General features: G+C 42.9%; 1 protein-coding gene across 1 annotated transcript in view; it reads left to right on the top strand.

Moving 5' to 3' along the window:
* Positions 1-21,249, top strand: part of caskin1 (CASK interacting protein 1) — a 675,429-nt gene that overhangs the window by 935 nt on the left and 653,245 nt on the right. The gene's annotated exons all lie outside the window — the stretch shown is intronic.

The raw sequence follows: 21,249 nt of genomic DNA, 5'->3' as shown, positions 1-21,249 counted from the left end.
CTTCCCCGTGTCTCCCTCCATCCCTCTCTTGTCCCGTCCCTCCCCTCCCTCCTGCCATCGCTCTCTCCTTCTCTCCCCGTCCATCCCTCTGTCCACCCACCCCTTTCTCCTCTTTCTCTGTCCATCTGTCCTTCTTCCTCCACCCTTCCATCTTTCCCCTCTTCCTCAGTCCCCCACCCTTGCTTACACATCCTCCCCTCCTTCTCTTCTTTCCCTCCTCTCTCACCTCTCTCTAACTCTATTCGACCTTCACTCCCACTCACATCTCCTTACTGCCTCCTGTTCCCCTCTCTTTCCCTCCTTCCATCTCACTTTCTCATTCCTTCCTTTCTCTCACTTCTCTTTCCCCTCTCCCCTTCTCTTTCAACCCTCATTTTCACCAGCCATTCCCTTTCCCTTTCTTGTTCTTTCCTTCTTGCTCTCCCTCCCATCATCTTGTTTACCTGTCATACAAGATAACCCAATGCCCTCTGTCTCCCACATATAGCTCCTGCGAGCTCTGTTTCCATCTGTGTATGTTGGAGACTTCCAGTTAATACTTTCCACCACAGGGAATAAGTGACTCCCATCGCACCTTTGAATGTTGAACTATAAATTCTCTCTGCGATGTACCTCAGCAAAGATGTATTGGTAAAACCGGGCCGGTTGAAAGCTGTGAGTCAGAATGCACTTTGTTAAGAATTGGTTCAGAAGGGACTCATCTTGGATTGTGGGGACGCTAGAGGGGCTCCATCACATCCCCCATCGTGAACTGGAGATTAACTTGATTGTGGTTGTGGTGTTGAATTTAGTGGCCCCAGGCAACCAAAGTGAATAAAATGTGACAGGTAGTCATGGTGTACAGCCGGGAAGCCTGTTTGACAGTCGACTGTAGCTCACCGAGTCTCTTCACCACGTTTTTGCTCCTACACCCTCAAATCAATAGAAACTCCTTGTGTTCTAGATTTACCTCACGATTGATGGCTGGAAAGTGGGTGTTGATTACAAAGCAGCAGATCTGTTAATTAAATGCATTTGCCTGGTGGACACGTTAAATGATAGATCCGAATCTCTAAATTTACATTGGATTCGAAGACGAATGAATTGTAATGAAAACTCTTATTATGTACTAATAACTGGTATTTCTGAACCGTTCTATCATGGCTGCAAGTTCTGATGAAAGTACACCCGTTTTAAACAAGGATTAACGGAGACTATTAATAAGCTTTAGAGAATTGCATGGTAATGAATAGAGGGAATCTCATTCAGTTCTGTATCTAAATTGATTGCTGTTTCGTTGCATAGAATGACCATACCAAGTCTACATTGGATAGTGTGTGTGTGTGTGTGTGTGTGTGTGTGTGTGTGTGTGTGTGTGTGTGTGTGTGTGTGTGTGTGTGTGTGTGTGTGTGTGTAAGGGTTTTGATGTAGATTGATGTGAATAAAAGGCATCCTAATTGAAAAAAGATTTGCATTCATGTTGAATCATTTTGTATTTAATGCCCAGTGAGGTGCTATTAAGACCAATGTAATCAATTAGCAGCATTGTGGAGATATGGTGTGGAGTTGGTTCACTTGGGCTGATACACTCCTCTTCTGAAGGAATCCATTTGGGAAGCTTTTTGAGAACTTTTGTGTCTCTCGGATATGAGGTTGTTTTTTTTCCCAGAAAAAAATAGCTTGTATCTGATTTAACAGTTATTTGATCCTTGCAATTTCTGAAACATTCTGTGGATTCCCTGTACTGAAAGTTGTCTTGACTACTGAATGCGACAAAATCATTGGAGATTTTCAGGCTGGGATCTGCAGCCATAGGGGATCTCAGGTTTCCCACACTGTCTTGAGTTGATACCACATTTCATTTCCGTTGACTGGTAAAAATTCTGCATGGACGATACTTGACAATAAAAGCCTCTGAGATCCCTGCTCCGTTAACTCTGCATTGCTTGTATGACCTGAACCTTCAGCACTTTGCCAGCAGCAGTTGTGCCTTTGCCCAAATCTAAAGCCCTGAAATTCCTTCCCAAAAATCGTTTGTCTTTTTAAGATAAGCCTCAGGACCTACAATATTGTGCTAAAGTCTTAGGTAGATATGTATACTGTATATAGCTAGGGTGCCTAACACTTTTGCACAGTACTGTATTTGTCAACATGGAGCAGGGAGTGAGATGTTGGGAATGGCCAAGGTCGAGGGTCACAGAGGGGTGTGGGGCAGGTGGCAGAGGAGTGCCAGGGGCAGGGGGTGGCACAGATGCAGACCCTCCCAGCCGTGAGATACCAGCCAAGGTAATTTGATTTCAAACAATTGATTTATTGATCACAACAAAATGTCTCTCTGTTGCTTCCTGCTCTCCTTCTCTTATCCCTTCCCCTTTCCCAACCATGATTCCCCTCTCCTTGCCCCCTTCCCACTCTCAGTCCACAATAGGGACCCCTGTCAGAATCAGGTTTATCATCACTCATATAGGCCATGAAATTTGTTTTTATTTTGCGGAAGCAGTACAGAGCAATACATAAAATTATTACAGTGCTCTGAAGAAGACTTAGGCACCCTAGCTATATATAAATGCCTAAGACTTTTGCACAGTGCTGTACCTCTGTGACCATGTATCCAAACATCTCCTTGAGTGGCTCAGTGTTAGATTTTGTTGAGTGAAGTTCTCCTGTGAACCATACTGTGGAGCCAATGTTTGAATTGGTCTTTGTTAGGATAATGAATGCCAGGTATGTGTTGATATTTGCAGTGGAGTGCTGCTGCAGTCTGCATCTTGTCTTTGCTCTTTCTTTGCAGTTTTGGTTAGCCGGTTAGAGCTTAAACTGAGCCGTTGCTCAGGACGAGATTGCAAAGCTTCTCCATTCAGTGCATAACGCCTGAGTTGCTTAGGGTGACATCTGAAACCCAACAAATCCAAAACTAAAGGAAACGGTGGCTGCCCCACTCAAGTGTTGCATATGCCCATGCTGTAACATACAATGATTAAATATAAAATAGCCCTTAAAGATTGTCCATAGCGCCCATGAACTATGGGGGATGGGGAGGTGCGGTATGGGAGCATTGTTCAGTTGCACGACGGCCCTGGGGAAAAAGTGGCTCTGGTATTGTCAAATACCTCTCGCATCCTCCCCACACTCTCTCTGAGCTCCAGCCATCAGGCAGAAGGGAACAGCGTCTTCCCCCAGGCCTTTTGACTTCTTAACAACCTGCTGCGACCCTGAACACGTGGGCACCCAGGTCACTGATCAACTGGACACTTTTTTTCATCTTTTATTGCTGCCGTTTCACCAATTTATACGAGTGCTTGTTTTTATTACAGTGGTGCCAGTACCACTACACTTTATGTCATCCTGTCGGTCTTCAGGCCGTGCCACTCAGAGGCTTGTGTTAATATTATTTTGTGACTCTATATGCTGGATCGTAACTATATGTGCTGTGTGTAACTGTATGTGCTGTGTTTCACACCATGGCCCCAGAGGAACAATGCTTCATTTAGCTGTATACATGTGTATGGGTGAATGGCGATAAACTCAAACTTGAATTATAGGGTGATGTAAATATGGTGAGACTACTGCATTAGTAAATCCGACACGGTGAGTTTAAAGCCCATGTGACCATGAATTCATTTTAAAGGAGAGGGAAATGGAACACAAAGGAGTGTTCATTATCTCTCTGTGACTCTATGGGCCTGGAACTGGGTCCCTGAGAAGGTACTGGAGGAAGAAACCCTCACTATTTTAAAAAGACACATAGGATTGACAGTCAGACACTGATATTGGTAGGTTGGGTAGATAGATGCATACATACAGTACTGTGCTCATGTAAAAAAATTCTGTAAAGCAAAGATGCTTTCAAAAATAATGACATAAAACGTTTCTAAATATCAAAAAATACTCTAAAGAGCAGTAAACAGTAAAAATCTAAATCAAATCAATGTTTGGCATGACCAGCCTTTGCCTTTAAAACTGCAGCAATTCTCCAAACTGTCGTGCAGTTTTATAAGAATGTCAGCGGGTTGGTTGTCCCAAGCAACTTGGCGAACTTGCCACAGTTTTCCTGCAGACTTTGGCTGTCTCACTTGCTTCTGTCCGTTCGGGTAATCCTAGGCAGCCACAAAGGTGTCGAGATTAGGGCTCTGTGGAGGGAGTACCAAGCTGGAACCCTATGAAAAATCTAGTGTGCCTAAGATTTTTGCACAGTACTTTATATAGGGTGTGGTCTTCCATGCTAGAAAACTAAATACTAGAGGGTATAGACTTAAGGGGAGAGGGGGGAAGTTTAAAGCATATTTACAAAGCAGAGTGGTAGATACCTGGAATGCACTGCCAGGGAAGGTGGTACAAGATACAGTTGAAATGTTTAATGAGCATTTAGATGATAAAATCATGAGACCAGAGGACAAAGAGCACAAGTGAGCAAATCTTCACATAAATTTTTTGCAGGAAAACAGCATCCATCATCAGGAAACCCCCAGCAGCCAGATCATGCTCTCTTCTCATTCCTGCCGTCAGGAAGAAGGTACAGGAGCCTCAGGACTCACACCACCAGATTCAGGAACCGTTATCGCCCCTCAGCCGTCAGGCTCTTGAATCAAGGGGATAACTTCACTCAACTTCACTTTCCCCATCACTGAAATGTTCCCAGAACCTATGGACTCACTTTCAAAGACTCTTCATCACATAATAAACACAAAGCTCACCGCAGATGCTGTGGTCAAATCTAGACGTACAAAAAAAGCTGGATGAACTCAATGGGTCGGGCAGCATCCACTGAAAGGAGCAGTCAATGTTTCGGGCCGAGACCCTTCGTCAGGACTCACTGTCCTCTACCCTCTCTGCACTGAGTCCTGACGAAGGGTCTCGGCCCGAAACGTTGACTGCTCCTTTCAGCGGATGCTGCCCGACCTGCTGAGTTCATCCAGCTTTTTAGTGCGTCTCTTTATGTTTGTTGATATTTGTTGCTTACTAATTAATTCATTAATAATTATTATTTCTTTCTTTTCATATTTGCACAGTTTGTTGTCTTTTTCACACTGTTTGTCTGTCCTGTTGGGTGCAGTCTTTCACTGATTTTATAATGGTTACTGGATTTATTGAGGATGCCCACAAGAAAATGAATCCCAGCGTTGTATATGGTAACACAGATATAGTCTTATTATAAATTTACTTTGAACTTTTGAACTCTGAACAAAGAACAGAATTAAGCCATTTGGCCCCTCAAGTCATTTGATCATGGCTAACTTATTATTTCTCGCAACCCCATCTCCTGCTTTCTCCCTGTAAACTTTTACATCCTTGTTAATCAAGAACCTATCAACCTCCACTTTAAATATATCCAGTGGCTTGGCCTGCTCAGCCATCTGTGGCAAAGAATTCCACAGATTCACCACCTCTGGCTAAAGAAATTACTCCTCATAACTGTTCTGAAGGGACATCGTATTCTGAGTTGTGTCCTCTTACTTTCCTGCTAATGGAAACATCCTCTCCTTGTCCACTCTGTCCAAGTCTTTCAGACCATGCGACTTGTAGGCAGGCATGTTTTCAGGCAGTAGGTATATAGATTATGTGCAGGCAGGTGAGATGAGTTTAATCCAGTGTCATTATCAACAAGAATGGTGTGGGCTGAAGGGCCAGATCTGTGCTGTACTGCTTGATGGTCTATGTTCAATAAAGACTGTTTCTGTAGCAACTAGGCTAATCATGTGGATCCAGTGGAGGTTCATGGGAATGATCCTGGGATTAAAAGGGTTAACATATGAGGAACGTTTGATGGCTCTGGTGCTGAAGTTTAGAAGAATGGAGGGTGATCTCAATGAAACACGCCAAATATTGAAAGGCCTAGATAGAGTGGACGTGGAGAGGATGTTTCCTCTAGTGGGAGAGTCTAGGACCAGGGGGCACAGCCTCAATATTCAAGGACGTTCCTTTACTGTGGTTCCCAACCTGGGTTTCACAGACCCTACGGTTAATGGTTGGACTCCATGGTATAAAAAAGGTTGGGAATTCCTGTGAGAACAAGGATGAGGAGAAATTTCTTTACTAGAGGGTGGTGATTCTGTGAAATTAATTGCCGCAGATGGCTGTAGAAGCCAAGTCACTGGGCACTTTTAAAGCAGTGTTTCTTGATTAGCAAAGGCATCAAAAGTCACGGGGAGAAAGCAGAAAAAAGAGGTCGCGAGGAAAAATAAATCAGCCATGATGGTATCGTAAAGCCGATTCAATGTTCGGAACTGTCTAATTCTGCTCCTATATCTTATGGTCTTATGGTCAAGTAACTCAACTGGTTGACTTTCGAGGAAGGGTATCTGTCATCCTGACTTAGTCAGTCCAGCCGCACGTCTAGTTGACGTCTGTCTGCCTCCTGCAGTGGCACGGCAAGGAAACAAAAGGGGTAGAATCAAGATTTCATGGTGACAAAATCACGTCATATATTGATTTTTTTTGAACTGGGATAGTAACTAAGTGTTACTGTTAAGGACAGACCCTCATACCAGCAAACCATTGCTGTAGCATACTCTGTTTCACAGAAGCTTATTATCATTTATGAAATTTTTATTATACATGTTGTGATGCTCTCTTGATTTTGTTTCATCCAAATCATAAAATTAGTTCCACTGTCAGCCTCTTCACTTCTGCTGTGACACTGCGTTATGTCTCTTCCTGTCACATTTTATACTTTGGGATTGCCAGGCAGATTCCCCCATAATAAAACACTTCAAGATGCTTGGAAGCCATCCATTCAAACCTACCTTGAGCTCAAGAACATGAGGTAATGTTGCAGCTCCATAAAACCCTGGTTAGACCACATTTGGAGTACTGTGTTCAATTTCGCCTCATTGTCAGAAGGCTGTGGAAGCTTTAGAAAGAGTGTAAGGGAGATTTACCAGGAATGTGCCTGGAATAGAGAGCATGACTTATGAAGATCGATTGATTGAGCTAGGGCTTTTCTCTGGAGCGAAGAAGTATGAGAGGCAATCTAACAGAGGTGTTCAAAATGATAAGAGAAATCGATAGAGTGGACATTCAGCACCTTCTTCCCGGGGTTGAAATAGCTCATAAGTACTTGGGTGTCAACATCTCTGTGGATCTATGCTGGGCCCAACATATTGATGCAGTTATAAAAAAGGGACAGCAGCGGCTATATTTCATTAGGGGTCTGAGAAGAGTTGCTATGTCACCAAAGACACTTGCAAATTTCTACAGATGCAACGTGGAGAGCGTTCTAACTGACTGCATCTCCGTCTGGCATGACGGGGGTGGTGTGGAGGCGGGGGGGGGGGGGTGCTGCACAGGATCAAATTAAGCTGCAGAAGGTTGGAAACTCAGTCAGCTCCATCATGGGCGCTAGCTTCCCCCAGCATCCAGGACATCTTCAAGGAGCGGTGCCTCAAAAAAGTGGCATCTGTCATTAAGGGCCTCCATCACCCAGGACATGCCCTCTTCTCATTGCTACCATCAGGAAGGAGGTACAGAGGCCTGGGGGCACACGCTCAGCAATTCAGGAACAGCTTCTTCCCCTCTGCCATCCGATTTCAGAATGGACATCGAACCCATGAACACTCCCTCACTACTTTTTTATTTCTATTTTTGCACTACTTATTTAATTTAACTCTTTTAATATGCATGTATATACATATACTTATTGTAATTTACAATAATAATGTTTTATTATTATGTATTGCAATGTACTTCTGCCACATAACAACATATCTCATGATATATGCCAGTGATATTAAACCTGACTCTGATTTAGTGTGATTGGAGGGGATGTCAAAGGTATGTTTCTTACACGGAGAGTGGAAATCTTTGCCAGAGGGGCTGGTGGTAACAGATGCATGAGGGGAATTTAAGGAACATGTTTGATACAAAAATGAAGGGATATGTAGAAGGGAAGGGTTAGGTTGATCTTAGAGTAGGTGATAAGGTCAGTAAGACATTTTGGGGCAAAGGGCCTGTACTCTGCCATGTTCTCTGGTGGTCCTGGGTAGTGATTGTTCTTTGAAATTTGCGGCCTTTCCTCATTTCTTAAATATGCCAGTGTGACTGAGAAATATTCCTTACATGACTTTTCATATGTTAAACTTTGACTGATAATGTTTCTGTGAAACACCCTTGGGATATTTTCTCAGCAGATGGTGATTTATTGTTTAGTCGTATCTGATGGCGTGGATCTAAAGGAGGTGTGGGGATTTTGTCTTGAAAGCGGAGGTCTTTGTAGAAGATATTTTCTAGCTACTGAAGCCACTGTGTGAAGTACATAGAACAATCAGCTGAGTGAAATCCCATCTTCCTCTTCTGATACAGAACATAGAACATGATATCGCGCAGTGCAGGTACAGGCACTTTGACTCATCATGTCTGTGCTGAACACATTGCCAATTTAAAGTGCACAGGGCCTAGATCCCTCCATTCCCTGACTGGAGTTTACAGAAAATGGTGGATACAGCCCGGTCCATCACAGGAAAAGCCCACCCTACCATTGAGCACATCTAAAATGAGCAATGCCACAAGACAGCGTCGTATCACGGACCCCCCTCCCCCCCATCCCAACATCCACGTCATGCTTTCTTCCTGCTACAACCATCAGGCAAGAGGTACAGAAGCCCTAGGTCCCACATCACCAGTTTAATGAACAGTTATTACCCTACAAGCATCAGGCTGAACCAGCATAGATAACTTAACTCACCTCAAGCCTGAACTGACTCCACAACTCAAGTTCTCAGTATTTTATTTTAAGTACCACTGCGATTTTTCTTTGCACATTGGTCATTTCTCGCTATGGTTTTTAAAAATTATATTGTATTTTTTTAAAAGCCTGTAAAAGCCTGCAAGAAAACATGACTTAAATGCTGCTGTTTTGCCTGCTACCACCACTTCCCCCCGCAATGTATTCCAGGCACCCACCACTTTCTGTCTCGTAAATCTCATTTAAACTCTAGTTCTACTTCACTGCTGCAGAGTCTGATTTATTGCACTCATGTGAAATGCCTAACAATTCTTTATTACACAGGAGCAGTAAATGAACGCAACTTGTTATCTTTGGTGTTATTCCACTTGTAGATGATCTTCTGGTGCTACAGAGCAGTCTTTCTCTTCTTCCTGGACATCACACCGATCGTCACTTACTCTGCACCTAGAATCCCTTTGGTAAAGCTTCAATTTGGAAAAGATGCAAGGGTTTTGGAGAAAATTGCAAAAATGCTTCCAGGGATGAGGGACTTTAGTTTTGTGTATAGACTGGAGAAGCTGGGGTTACTCTTCCTGGAACAGGGAAGGTTAGACCATAAGACATTGAACGGAATTAGGCCATTTGTCACATCGAGCCTACTGTGCCATTCCATCATGGCTGATTTATTATCCTTCTCAACTCCATTCTCCTGCCTTCTCCCCATAAACTTGGACACCGTTACTAATCAGGAACCTATCAACGTCTACTTCTTATATACTCAATGACTTGGCCTCCACAGCCATCTGTGGCAATGAATTCCATGTATTCAGCACAGCTTCATAGCAAACAGTGCAATATAGAGCAGGTTGGGAAAATGCACCTGCCAGTGCAGAGAGAAAGAGTGTCTCCAGGCTAGTGCATCCCAACGCGAATGCTTCCCGTTCTGCCGCCGAGCAGTGGATTTCATGGTGTTGACAATAACGACAAAATTGCTAATTAATCTGGATGATCCTTTGTTGCTGACTCAAAGGGTCTATTTTACAGATCTAGAGAGGTTTATGAATAATTTACAAAGAGATAAAAGAAACATGACTTTCTTCTCCTTCCCACTTCCCTAGGGTGCTTACGATCTATTCCCCCCACTCCCCCAGGCTTCTGACAACAGCATTTAGAAAGAGCCCTTCAGCATCTGATTGAGTGCAGGCTCACAGAATATAGGAAATACAAGCCACACAAGGCTTCATGGTCTTTGGATGTTGCTGCGCCATGCAGTATTATCCTGGCTGATTGGATCTGGGCTCCTGCCTTATCTGCCCCGTTCCCCTTAACTCCTCCTCCCCCACAGACCAAGAATTCATCTGATCCAACTTTGAACATACACAATAATTGATCCACAGGCGTGTCCCTGTCAACTCTTGCCAATTTTTTAACGGTGCACCATAGAAAGCATTCTGTCTGGCTGCATGTGGCTTGGTACAGCGACTGCTCTGCACATGATCACATGAAACTGTGCAGTTGTGGACGCAGTTCAGCACTTCAAAGGGAACAGCTTCTCCTCCGTGGGCTCTGTCTACAGTTCCTACTGTCTCTGTAAAGCAACCAGCGTTATGGTCTAACTCACCCACCCCGGGTGTTCTCTCCTCTCCTCTCTCCCGTCAGACAGAAGAGACATAAGCCTGAAAGCACGTCCCACCAGGCTCAAGGATCATTTCTATTCCATTGTTTCAGACTCTTGTACAATAAGAAGGAATCTTGTCCTCAGGATCTCCTTCGTTTCAATCCTGCACTGTATCGTTACAATGCGATGGCTGAAAGCAGGCACCAATAGGCTCAAGGACAGCTGCTGCTCGCTGTCTATTTATTATATCAGGCAACCATTTAATAGTTCACTCATACAATAAGAAGGACTCTCGACCTCATAATCTATCTCGTGATGACCTAGTACCTTATCACTTACCTGTCCTGCACTTTCTCTGTATAGTTTACACTTTATTCTAAATTACCTTATAGCTCAATGCACTGTGTACCAATTCCCTCTGTAGGCAAGAGAAGCTTTTCATCCTATTTTGGTACATGTGACAATAATAAATCAATACCAATATCAAAGCACTGCAGAGAACATTATTCCAAAAGTTCACAGGACAGTGAGTGGAGAAATTCCTCCTCCGTTTCTGGGTTATACAAGTTGTTCCCACTCTAAAATTAGGCAGTACTGATCTAAATTCGCCCTGTCTATGGCGGATCCTCTCCCTATCTGTCCTGGCAATCTCCTTGGCTGGTTCCCACAAAGCAAGCTGTGCTTGGATGGGTACATTCCCATCTCAGGTCTTTCTCCAGAGGTGTTTGATGCACCATCAATAACTCTCGGAGACGAGAGGTGAACGATAGGCTTTTATTAGCTGCAAGAGACCACCACACAACATCCTGGAGACTGAGGGGGGAGCAGTGCCTCAGATCGCCTTTATACAGGGGTCTGTGGGAGGAGCCACAGGAGCAGTCAGCAGAGGGGCGTGTCCAAACAGGTATATGTAGTTCACCACTGCATTAGCACACAGAGTCATGGAACACAGAACAAGGCTCCTTGGCCTATTTTCCCAGGGCAGAAATGCCTAGGACCAGGGGCATAATATTAAGGTGGCTGGAGGAATGTATAGTGGGATGTCAATGCTTTTTTTTACACAGAGTGTGGTGGGTGCCTGGGATGTGCCGCTGGGGGAGGGGGTGGTAGTTGAGGTGGCACACTGGGAGTGTAGGAGAAGTGTATTGTGAGCTGTGTGTTTATTGTGTTTGTTATGGTAACTAGTCTCATTTGTGAGGGCATGGTAGAAGTGAAGGAAATAAATTACATATGCGTGATTATTTTGTGGTAGTTTAGCTTGGGACGCAGAGGTCATTTCTTTGCTGACCCTCGATAATGTTTAAATGTATGTTTGCTGATAATCGCTGTGTGGCTCGCTGTGGCAGGCGGGTAGGCCTCTCTGCCTCGTGTGGTGTCCCTCTCTTTCGATGAATGTTGGTGATATTGTAGGATGGTAGCGTGATTCTGCATTTAGGAATTGGACTATAGGATTTATGGACTGTAGACTCCTTCAGACTTAGGTTTATACTGTATTCTGTGTTTCTTTATCACCAGTTCCTTTTCCGCTGTGTTGTGTGAGGGGAGGGTGTTAGTTTTTTGTGTGGGGGAAGGGTTGTTTATTGGGGGTTAATATTCTTGTCCTATTTTGTGCGGGTGGGTTTTTTTTTGAGGTTTGATGATTAGGATGCCGTTCCTTTTTGTATGGGGTTCAGGGGGAACGGTTGATGCTTTTCTCTGACTTTCATGTTGTGGCTATCTGGAGATGACAAATTTCAGAGTTGAACACGTATACATGCTTTGAGAATAAATGAACCTTTGAACGTTTAATAAAGGATCAGAATAGGGAGTTCAACTCTTTGAAGCAATCATTTGAGTCGTGGGCATGTCACACAAGTAGAACAACTCCGTCTGGGATAGCAGGCTGGTGGAAACCGTTTAGTTTTGATTTTGGATCAATTTTGCTGCTACATGGAGTATTTAAGAAACCATAAGGTAGCCACATGGATGATAGATAAATGGAGGAGAGAAGGGTTAGACTTATCTTAGATTAGATTAAAGGTCAGCACAACACTGTATTCAAACTATTCAAAGATTCACTGTAGATTTATTATTAAAGAATGTATAAATTATGCAACCTTGAGATTTGTTTGCTCACAGGTAGCCACAAAGCAAGGAACCTGAAAGAATCAGATTTAACAATAAAGACCAACCCCCAATTGTGGTAACTTCTACTTTGCAAAAAGACCACCTGACAACTTGATGGCCAAAAGAGCATCTTTATCTGGGACGGCAATACAGAGGCTTCCAGGTACCTCGTGCGGCCTGGGTGGAGGAACGATATACAATGCATACTGGGAGTAAAAAGAGCAGAAAGAAAGACCCGGCCAACCCCGGTAGTATTAACTTACTTTTAATAATACTCACATTACAACACCAATGGTCACAGAGAAAGAGAGAGAAAAAAGAAATCATGAGAAACAACTGAAGCAAGCAACAACAACAGCATTCCGAACCAAACTGAGTCCTTAGAATCAAATCCCCGGAGCAGCCTGGAGCAGGCCCGAAGCCTCGGTATTCAGTTCATTATATTAGCGGGAAAAATCGCAGCAAAGTTTGCAGACTCGAAGCACAGCAGCCGGAGGCGGTCTCACAACCTCAGTGTGGCAGAGAGTGGAGCATCCAGTTTATCTGGGCTGGCATTTAAATTGTCCAAACCTCACAGTGTGGGCCAAAAGCAAGCTGTGCTGTGCTATGTTCTATGTCTTTGCTACCATCAAGCACAGATTTACACCAATCCTGAATTCATCTAACAATATTCCCATAAACTCCCCTCAGATTGTACCACTCAGCCAGGCAACTGACAGTGACTAATCAACCTACAGACTCATGTCTTTGGAACGTGGAATGAAATCAGAGCAGCGGAAACAAGTCCATGCGCTCACAAGCAGAATGTGCTAATTCCTCACAGATAACACCCAAGGTCGGGATTGAACCCGAGTCTCCAGCATTGTGAGGCTGTGGCTCTTCTAGCTGTGCCACCATGCCCCCTCCCCACCATTTCCCTGTCAGCCTACCATCTTTCTTCTCAAGCTTCAATCTTCTCAGGTAAACCATCAAATGCAGCTACTTAAAATAGGGTCAGGGGATTTCCCCCAATGTCCTGTCTAATATTATCTCTCAGCCAGAAACTTTAACACAGATGATGAGGTTGTTGACAAATGAGGCATTTGTAGGTGCTGGCAGTGCACAAAATGACCTATTCTGTACACCATAGCTATGACCACATTTCAAATGTATTTCACAGAACATAAAACTCTACAGCACAGAACAAGACCTTTTAATCTACTCCATTCTCAATCTAACCTTTCCCTCCCTAACAGTCCTCCAGTTTTCTTTCATTTATGTGCCTATCTAAGAGTCTCTTAAATGTCCCTAATGTATATGCCTTGATTAACACACCTGGTTGTCCATCCTGTTGGGTGTGGTCTTTAACTTATTCTATCGTGTTTCTTCAATTTATGGTGCATGTCTGCAAGAAAACAAATCTCAGTGTTGCATATGGTGACATATAAGTACTTTGATAATAAATTTACTTCGAAATTTGAACATTATCTCTCAGCTCCTGAACACAGTCCCCTGGCCAATGAAGGCCAACACATCAAACACCTTCTTAACCATCTTATCGATTTACACATTTCTTTGACCATAAAAGTGCTTGGAGATGAATTAAGTTTAGAAATAACATCTTAAATAGAAAGGCACATTAAATGACACCTCTTATAATCTCAGGTCATCTTTTAGTACATTAGTAACCAATGAAGTACTCAGGAGCTGTAAGAAATTAGGTTGAATATGTGCAAACTACCTCAAGCTGTAACCTGATGAGGGTTGAGTTGCTTGCTGATGTTTCTTGTCCCATTGTCCAACTCCCTGATGGTAAAACCAAATTATCACAGACCTAGTCACAGCAGTACTGAAAATGCTGAGAAAACTACAACCAGAACGAATGATCAAAGAGACCATGGGGACAATTAACAGGCCGGATATGAGGTCAAGGAATCACAGAATGACTGCACCACAGATGAGGGCCTTTTGGCCCATTGTGTCCATACCAGCTCCATGCAAACACAATCCATTTAATCCCACTTCCCATCATTCATGAGAGCCAGATAAATAAAGGATGGAATTTGCAGAGCTTCTCAACCCAAAGCCTTAAGAATTCCATCCTTTACTTATTTAGCTCTCTTGGATGCTATAATTGCATGGAACATAGAGCAGTACATCGTTGAAAAGGCCATTCAGCCCACAATATCATGCTGACCTTGATTCCAATTTATACCAATTATCCTGCTCCTGTATATCATCCATATTCCTCCATTCACTTCACATTCATGTGTCTATCTAAAAGACTCTTGAACTCCAAACTCTCTGCATCCATTTCTATTGAATCTGCTTTTGCAGTTACTATCTCGCCAAGTATTCCAAACTCTTAAAACTCACTTGTAAAAATCTTCATATTGCTTTTGGTTTCTTTCTCAATCAGCTGTTTCATAACTGCTTAGCAAAATGAGGATGGTTTCTTTCTGGCTTCTCCATGCTCATCATAATTTTCAGTTCTACCATCAGAAGCCCTTGGACTCCATGTCTAAGAAAGGATGTGCTAGCATTGGAAAAGGTCCCATGTAGCTTCACGAGTATGATCCCAGGAGTGAAAGAGTTAACTCATACAGAACTCTGGGCCTGTACTCACTGGAGTTTAGAAGAATGAAGGAGGATCTTATCGAACCCTATCAAATATTGAAAGGCCTGAGAGGACACGGAGAGGATGTTTCCTATAGTCAGGGAGCTTAGGAACAGAGGGCACAGCCTCAAAATTTAGAACAGAGATGAGGAGGAATTTCTTTAGCCAGAGGGTGATGGAGCAGAATTAGACCATTTGGCCCATTGAGTCTGCTCTGCCATTCAATCATGGCTGAATTATTATCCCTTTCAACCCCTGCTTTGTCCTCGTAACATTTGGTGCCCTGACTAATCGAGAACCTGTCAACCATCATTTTCTACACTTTCTGCTGCCTTGGGAAAGTATCCAAATTTTTTTAAAGACCCCTCCCATCGTAGTCATTTTCCCTTCTCCCCCACCTTCCGCTGAGCAGAAGATATGAAGGTTGAAAACTCGCTCCATCATGTCAAGTACAGCTTCTATCTTATTGTCATAAAACTCTAGAACAAATGCTGCTCCCTGACGGTGAATTCTCCACCTCATCATACCACTTTCACCTTAACTGTCTGCCGACATTGCACTTTCTCCATAACTATAACTGTTCTGCATTTCTGTTGCTGTTTTTCCTATAATACTACCTACCTCAACATGCTTAACAAAAACAGCTTACAAAGAAAGATCTCCCTTATATATAAAATATTGATCTCAAGAGCAGTTGGATGTAGTGGTTTAGACTTATCAATAATCATTTCCATTTATTCTGACATCTGTGAAACACAAGGCTTTATGAAACGCTGAGATATAGGGAGCAGTTGGTGATGCTAGTTTCCTTAGAACATGGGAAAGTGAGAGGTGAACCTAGAAATGCTTAAAATTAGAGAGGCATAGATACAGTAAGGTGAATGGTTACAGTTGTTTTGCCAGGATTGTTATTATCATCATTGTGTGTGAGTCATATGACGTGGGTGATCATGGTCTTTCCAATGGGCATGATTATTCTTGGCCAATTTTTCTACAGAAGTGCAATGCCTTCTTCTGCGCAGTGTCTTTACAAGACAGGTGACTCCAGCCATTATCAATACTTTTCAGAGATTGTCTGCCTTATTTTAACCAGGACTTGAGATGTGCACCAGCTGCTCATATGACCATCCACCACCTGCTCCCATGGTTTCACATGACCCTGATCGGTGGAAGTGGGGGGCTAAGCAGGTGCTACACCTTGCCCAAGGGTGACCCACAGGCTAGCGGAAAGAAGGAACATCTTATACCTCCTTTGGTAGAGATGCATCTCCACTCTGCCATCCATTCCCCAGGATAGGCAAGTCTAAAAGTAGGGGACATAGATTTGGGGTGAGTGGGGAAAGTTTTGAAAGAAACCTGAGGGACAATTTTTTAATGCAGAGAACAGTGAGTACATGGGACGAGCTGCCAGAAGGAGTGGTTGAGGCAGGTATCATTTAAGAAGCATTTCGACAGGTACGTAGGAATTGAGCTTAAAGGGATATTGGTCAAATGTACCAGTTGGTGAGGCACCATGGTTAGCATGGACTCAATGGGCTGAAGGGCCTGTATTTGTGCTGTACTACTCTATGACTCTACGTCTCTATCTGGTACTCAGCAGTGCTTGTGCAGAGATTCTCTTCCATTCCCTAGCCCATGTCCTGTCCAATGAAGAAAGTGCAAATGGTCTTTGCCAACTACTCTGAAGACCCTCCAAATTTGAAGGGCCCTGCTTTAATGACTTTCCCTCAGCTCTGTCACTTCAGTTTTTGAAGGCATTGAGGAAACAGTGCTCCATTGCACATAAACAATTAAAACTGCAAATGAAACGAGAAATTAGTTTTATTTTATTAATCTGTCTAACTATTTCTCTGTTGGGTACAAAGAAAAAAAAACAGCTGGAGTTGCTCTGCATTTTAGTGCAAGGGTGTTTAGTAGGTGCATCAAAAAATCAAACTTACAAAAATAAACACCAAGAGTGAAAAGAAAACAGCCAATATTTACAAAATGATATCTACCAGAAAACACTCTGTACTTTGTCCAGTGTGTTATCCTGGTGGCCTCTGTCCCTCCCGTATTGAGAGCAAAGTGCTCCTTTTTTCACTAGGACATTCCATCTTTAATTACCAACAAAATTAACTTCAGACTACAGCTGAATTAGAGTATGATGCACCCACAACATAGTTACAATCATATTACAAAATAAGAAGTATCTACCTTAGAGTATGCAAACAACAGATACACATCTACACATCTCCATTGCTAAAGAAATGAAATAGTCTGCCGTGTGTGGCAGGAAAGAGTGCATCAGTATGCTTAGGACCTGTTACAAGAGTATACCAGGGAAGACGCTGAAGTGCCCACACTCAGCACAACGACAAGGCAATGCTTGTGTGTGAATGAATGGCACGTGGAAGGAGAGCATCTGCCAAGTGCTGTCCTTCACACCATCTTTCTATTTATCTAGAGATACTGCGCGGAGCAATCCCTTCAGGCACTGTCCAGAAACTCACCTATTTAACCCGAGCCTAATCACAGGACAATTTACAATGACCAATTAACCTACTAGCCAGCATGTCTTCAGACTGTGGGAGGAAACGGGAGCACCTGGAGGAAACCCGCACAGTTACAGTACAACAGAGCCAGGATTGAACTCTGATGCCCCAAGCTGTAACAGTGTCACACTAACCGCTACACTACCATGGCACCAAAGTTTGTGAGCCTTGCACGTTAAGATTTGAGGTAAGAGTAATTTGCTATGGTAAGCATGCGATTCAGAAGCATCATGTCCTGCTTTGGCAACTCATCTTTCATGTGGCTGAAAGGAAAATGGATGGCTAAGAAGAAGGCATGAGCTAGATTGCTTTTGGAGTAGGTTAGGAGGTCGGCAGAATATCATAGGCCGAAGGGCCTGTATTGTGCTGTACTGTTCGATGTGAGTAGGCTATTTCTTCCCTCAGACCTGCTCCACTGCTCAATATGATGCTAGGCTTATCTTCCCCAGACCTCATGTCCTCTCTGTGTGTCATGACCTGAGTTCCTCAGACCCTCTAAAATACCTTCAGTGGTCTGGCCTCCACAGTTGTCCATAGATTTATACTCTAAATGAGAAGAAATCCCATTGCAGTTCAGTCTTAAAGTGACTACCCCCATGTTATCCAGTGTTTCACTGGCGTTGGAAGGTTAATGCTTACAGAGGCTGCTATAGTAACTATTCAAAATCAGATTTATTCATCTGAATCAAGTTCTTGATTAGTAAGGGTGTCAGTGGTTACGGGGAGAAGGCAGGAGAATGGGTGTTGAGAAGGATAATGAAATAGCCAAGATCAAATGCAGAGCAGACTCGATGGGCTGAATGGCCTAATTTTGCTCCTTTGACATATAGCTCCCCAGTCTTTTTGTTCATTGTTTGAGATTATGTGATTTGTCTTTTGTTTTACTGTGCAAAGACATAAAGTTATTGCCAAAAAAATCACACCCTACTTGTACATAGTTTTCTCCTTTTGCTTGTTCTTTCTTTCCACTCTTTTCTATAAGCGTACACCTCAGATAAAGATTAAGTGGAGATTTATGGCAAATATGACTATATGATACATATATGTATAGTATCTGAAATACATCTTATAGAAATGTTTGATGATGAACTTCAACAAAAAAATAAATTAAAATAAAAAGTAATTAGTGCAGAAAAAGAGGAATAAGGAGATATTGTTTATGGGATCACAGACTACACTTAAATATGATGGTGAAGGCACAGAAGCTGTTCCTGAATTGTTGAATGTGGGTCTAAGGCCTCCTGTACATCTGTCCCAATGGTAGAACATTGAGCATGTGTTTTGTTCTAAGATGCTCTAGTAATGAGAAGAGGGCCTGTCTCGAATGGTGAGGGTGCTTAGTGATGGATGCCACTGTCCTAGGTGCCATCTCTTGAAGATCTCCTCGATGGTGGGGGTGGTTGTGCCTGTGATGGAGCTGAATGAGTCTAGAACGCTCTGCGGCCTCGTGTTTGCTGCTTTTCTTTGAATGACCTCCATGGTTTTCTTTGTTTGCTGGAGAAGATGAATCTCAGAGTTGTATACTGAAGTTATACTTTGAATAGAAATGAACCTTTGAACTTTTGAGCCATTTGTGAACCTTTTGTGCGTTGGAGCTTCCGTACCAGGTGGTGAGGTAACCAGTGCAGATGTCCTCCATGGTAGAAATCTGCAATAATTTTTGTCAACATACTAAATCTCCTCAAACTCCTATCTAAGTAAGGCTGCTGTACCATGATGGCTATATATATATAATACCAGAGATTCTGCAGATGCTGGAAATCCAGAGTAACAAACACAAGATGTTAGAGGATCTTGGCAGTCAGGTAATATTCGTAGAGAGGAATAAACAGTCAACATTTCAAGCTGAGACCCTTCTGCAGGACTGAAAAGGAAGGGTGAAGAAACCAGAATAATCCTCCATGGCAATATTTTTCCTAGTTGGTAGCATGTGGGATTGAAGATAAATGGTAAAAGGTGGTAGGAAGGCCATATAGACTGGGGCATTACATTGTGAATACAGAGGGTGTATCCATGGAGAAGTGCCAATCTGTCTCCTCCTCTGAGATCCAACGTCCTAGGTATGTGGGAACACTATTAAATTAAATATGGCTGCCTTTAGAGACAAGAGCTTTTAGTAGCTCATGATGTTAAATTGTACATCAAGTGCCGCAGCATGAGTCCGCACTTAATTATCTCTATCACCTTGAAATCAGAAAGGATTGATCTCTCATCTACCGTATGTTTGTTCTTGTAGAAACATGGCTTCCAAGACAATATCCCATACCCCATGAGGCGGCACGGCAGTGTAGTGGTTAGCACAAAGCTTTACAATACCAGTGATCTGGATTCATTTTCCACTGCTGACTGTAAGGAGTTTGTACTTTCCCCTCATGATCGGGCGGGTTTCCTCCGGGTACTCCAGTTTCTTCCCACAGTCCAAAGATGTATGGGTTCGTCGGTTAATTAGTCATTGTAAATAGTCCCAGTATTAAGCAAGAATGAAATTGGGATTTGCTGGGCGGCATGGCTCGAAGGACTGGAAGGGCCTATTCCATGCTGTGCCTCAATCAATTAATCAATAGGTATATAGTTAGGTAAATCTTCAGGCCATGTCATTCAGGGTCTTGGGCTAATATTACTCTTTTGTGACTGTATGTGCTATCATAGCTATATGTACTGTGTGTGGTTGAATGTACAATGTTGTGCACCTTGGCCCCAGAGGAACGCTGTTTCGTTTAGTTATATACATGTGGTATGGTTCAATGGCAATTAAACTTGAACCTGATGGCGGCACATCATTGGCACCTTTTGTCTTCTGCTGTGCTGTTGGAGGGGATATTATCTGAAGTCCTGATTGTGCCAATGTTACCACTTTGCAGAAGAAAACACAAGCTTCAAATGATAGTGGACTGGTTACAACAACTTTATCCCATCAAAGCCAAGCTCACCAAGGTTATAGGCACATTACCATCTCAGTGGAAGTCAGAACCGGCCAGCGACTTCCGATAATTCAAGTCATCCATCTTTGTCCAATCATCTCTGTAGCTGTGGGCTGAAGCTCTTTATACTATTTCTGTCATATTCTCTAGGATGTTTTTTTTATTGACATTCATCTCATTTAAGCTTATTTTATTACCTTAATTCTGGGCTTTCTTGCTGTCTAACTTATTTTATTGTTGCTCAGACATTTATTTGTAGCACCAGTTCAGCTGAGCTCACACAAACTCTCAGCAAAGTGACAGCAAAATGTGAGATGAGGCATCTGATAAGATTAGCTAGAACATCCATTGTTCCAATTGAACTTCAATTGTTTTAATCTTGATCTACAGTCTAGAATCCACCATTGTAAGCTAACTAATACAGTACTCATCGATGCATTGTAGTGTGGAGGCTAGTTTGATCGGGTTCATCGGGGCAACAGCAGTGACCTGGGTTCATTTCCTGCTGTGATCTGTAAGGAGTTTGTATGTTCTCCCTCTGACCACATGGGTTTCCTCCAGGTGCTCTGGTTTCCTCCCACAGTCCAAAGATGTGCGGGTTAGTAGGTTAATTGGTCACATGGGTGTAATTGTGCTGATATCGTGCTGTATCACTAAATAAAATAAATAACAAGATTTGTGACATTTAAGCTTTTTGATTAATTTAAACATATTTCATCATCGTCATATTGTGCTGTGTCATATGACATGGACAATCATGGTCACATGACCACAATTGTTCTTGGCAAATTTTTCTACAGAATTGGTTTGCCGTTGTCTTCTTCTGGTGACCC

Source organism: Hypanus sabinus, chromosome 9 (assembly GCF_030144855.1).
Source record: "Hypanus sabinus isolate sHypSab1 chromosome 9, sHypSab1.hap1, whole genome shotgun sequence".
Taxonomy (NCBI): domain Eukaryota; kingdom Metazoa; phylum Chordata; class Chondrichthyes; order Myliobatiformes; family Dasyatidae; genus Hypanus; species Hypanus sabinus.
The sequence above is the reverse complement of the archived record's forward strand: the minus strand, read 5'-3'. Positions and strand labels throughout refer to the sequence as shown.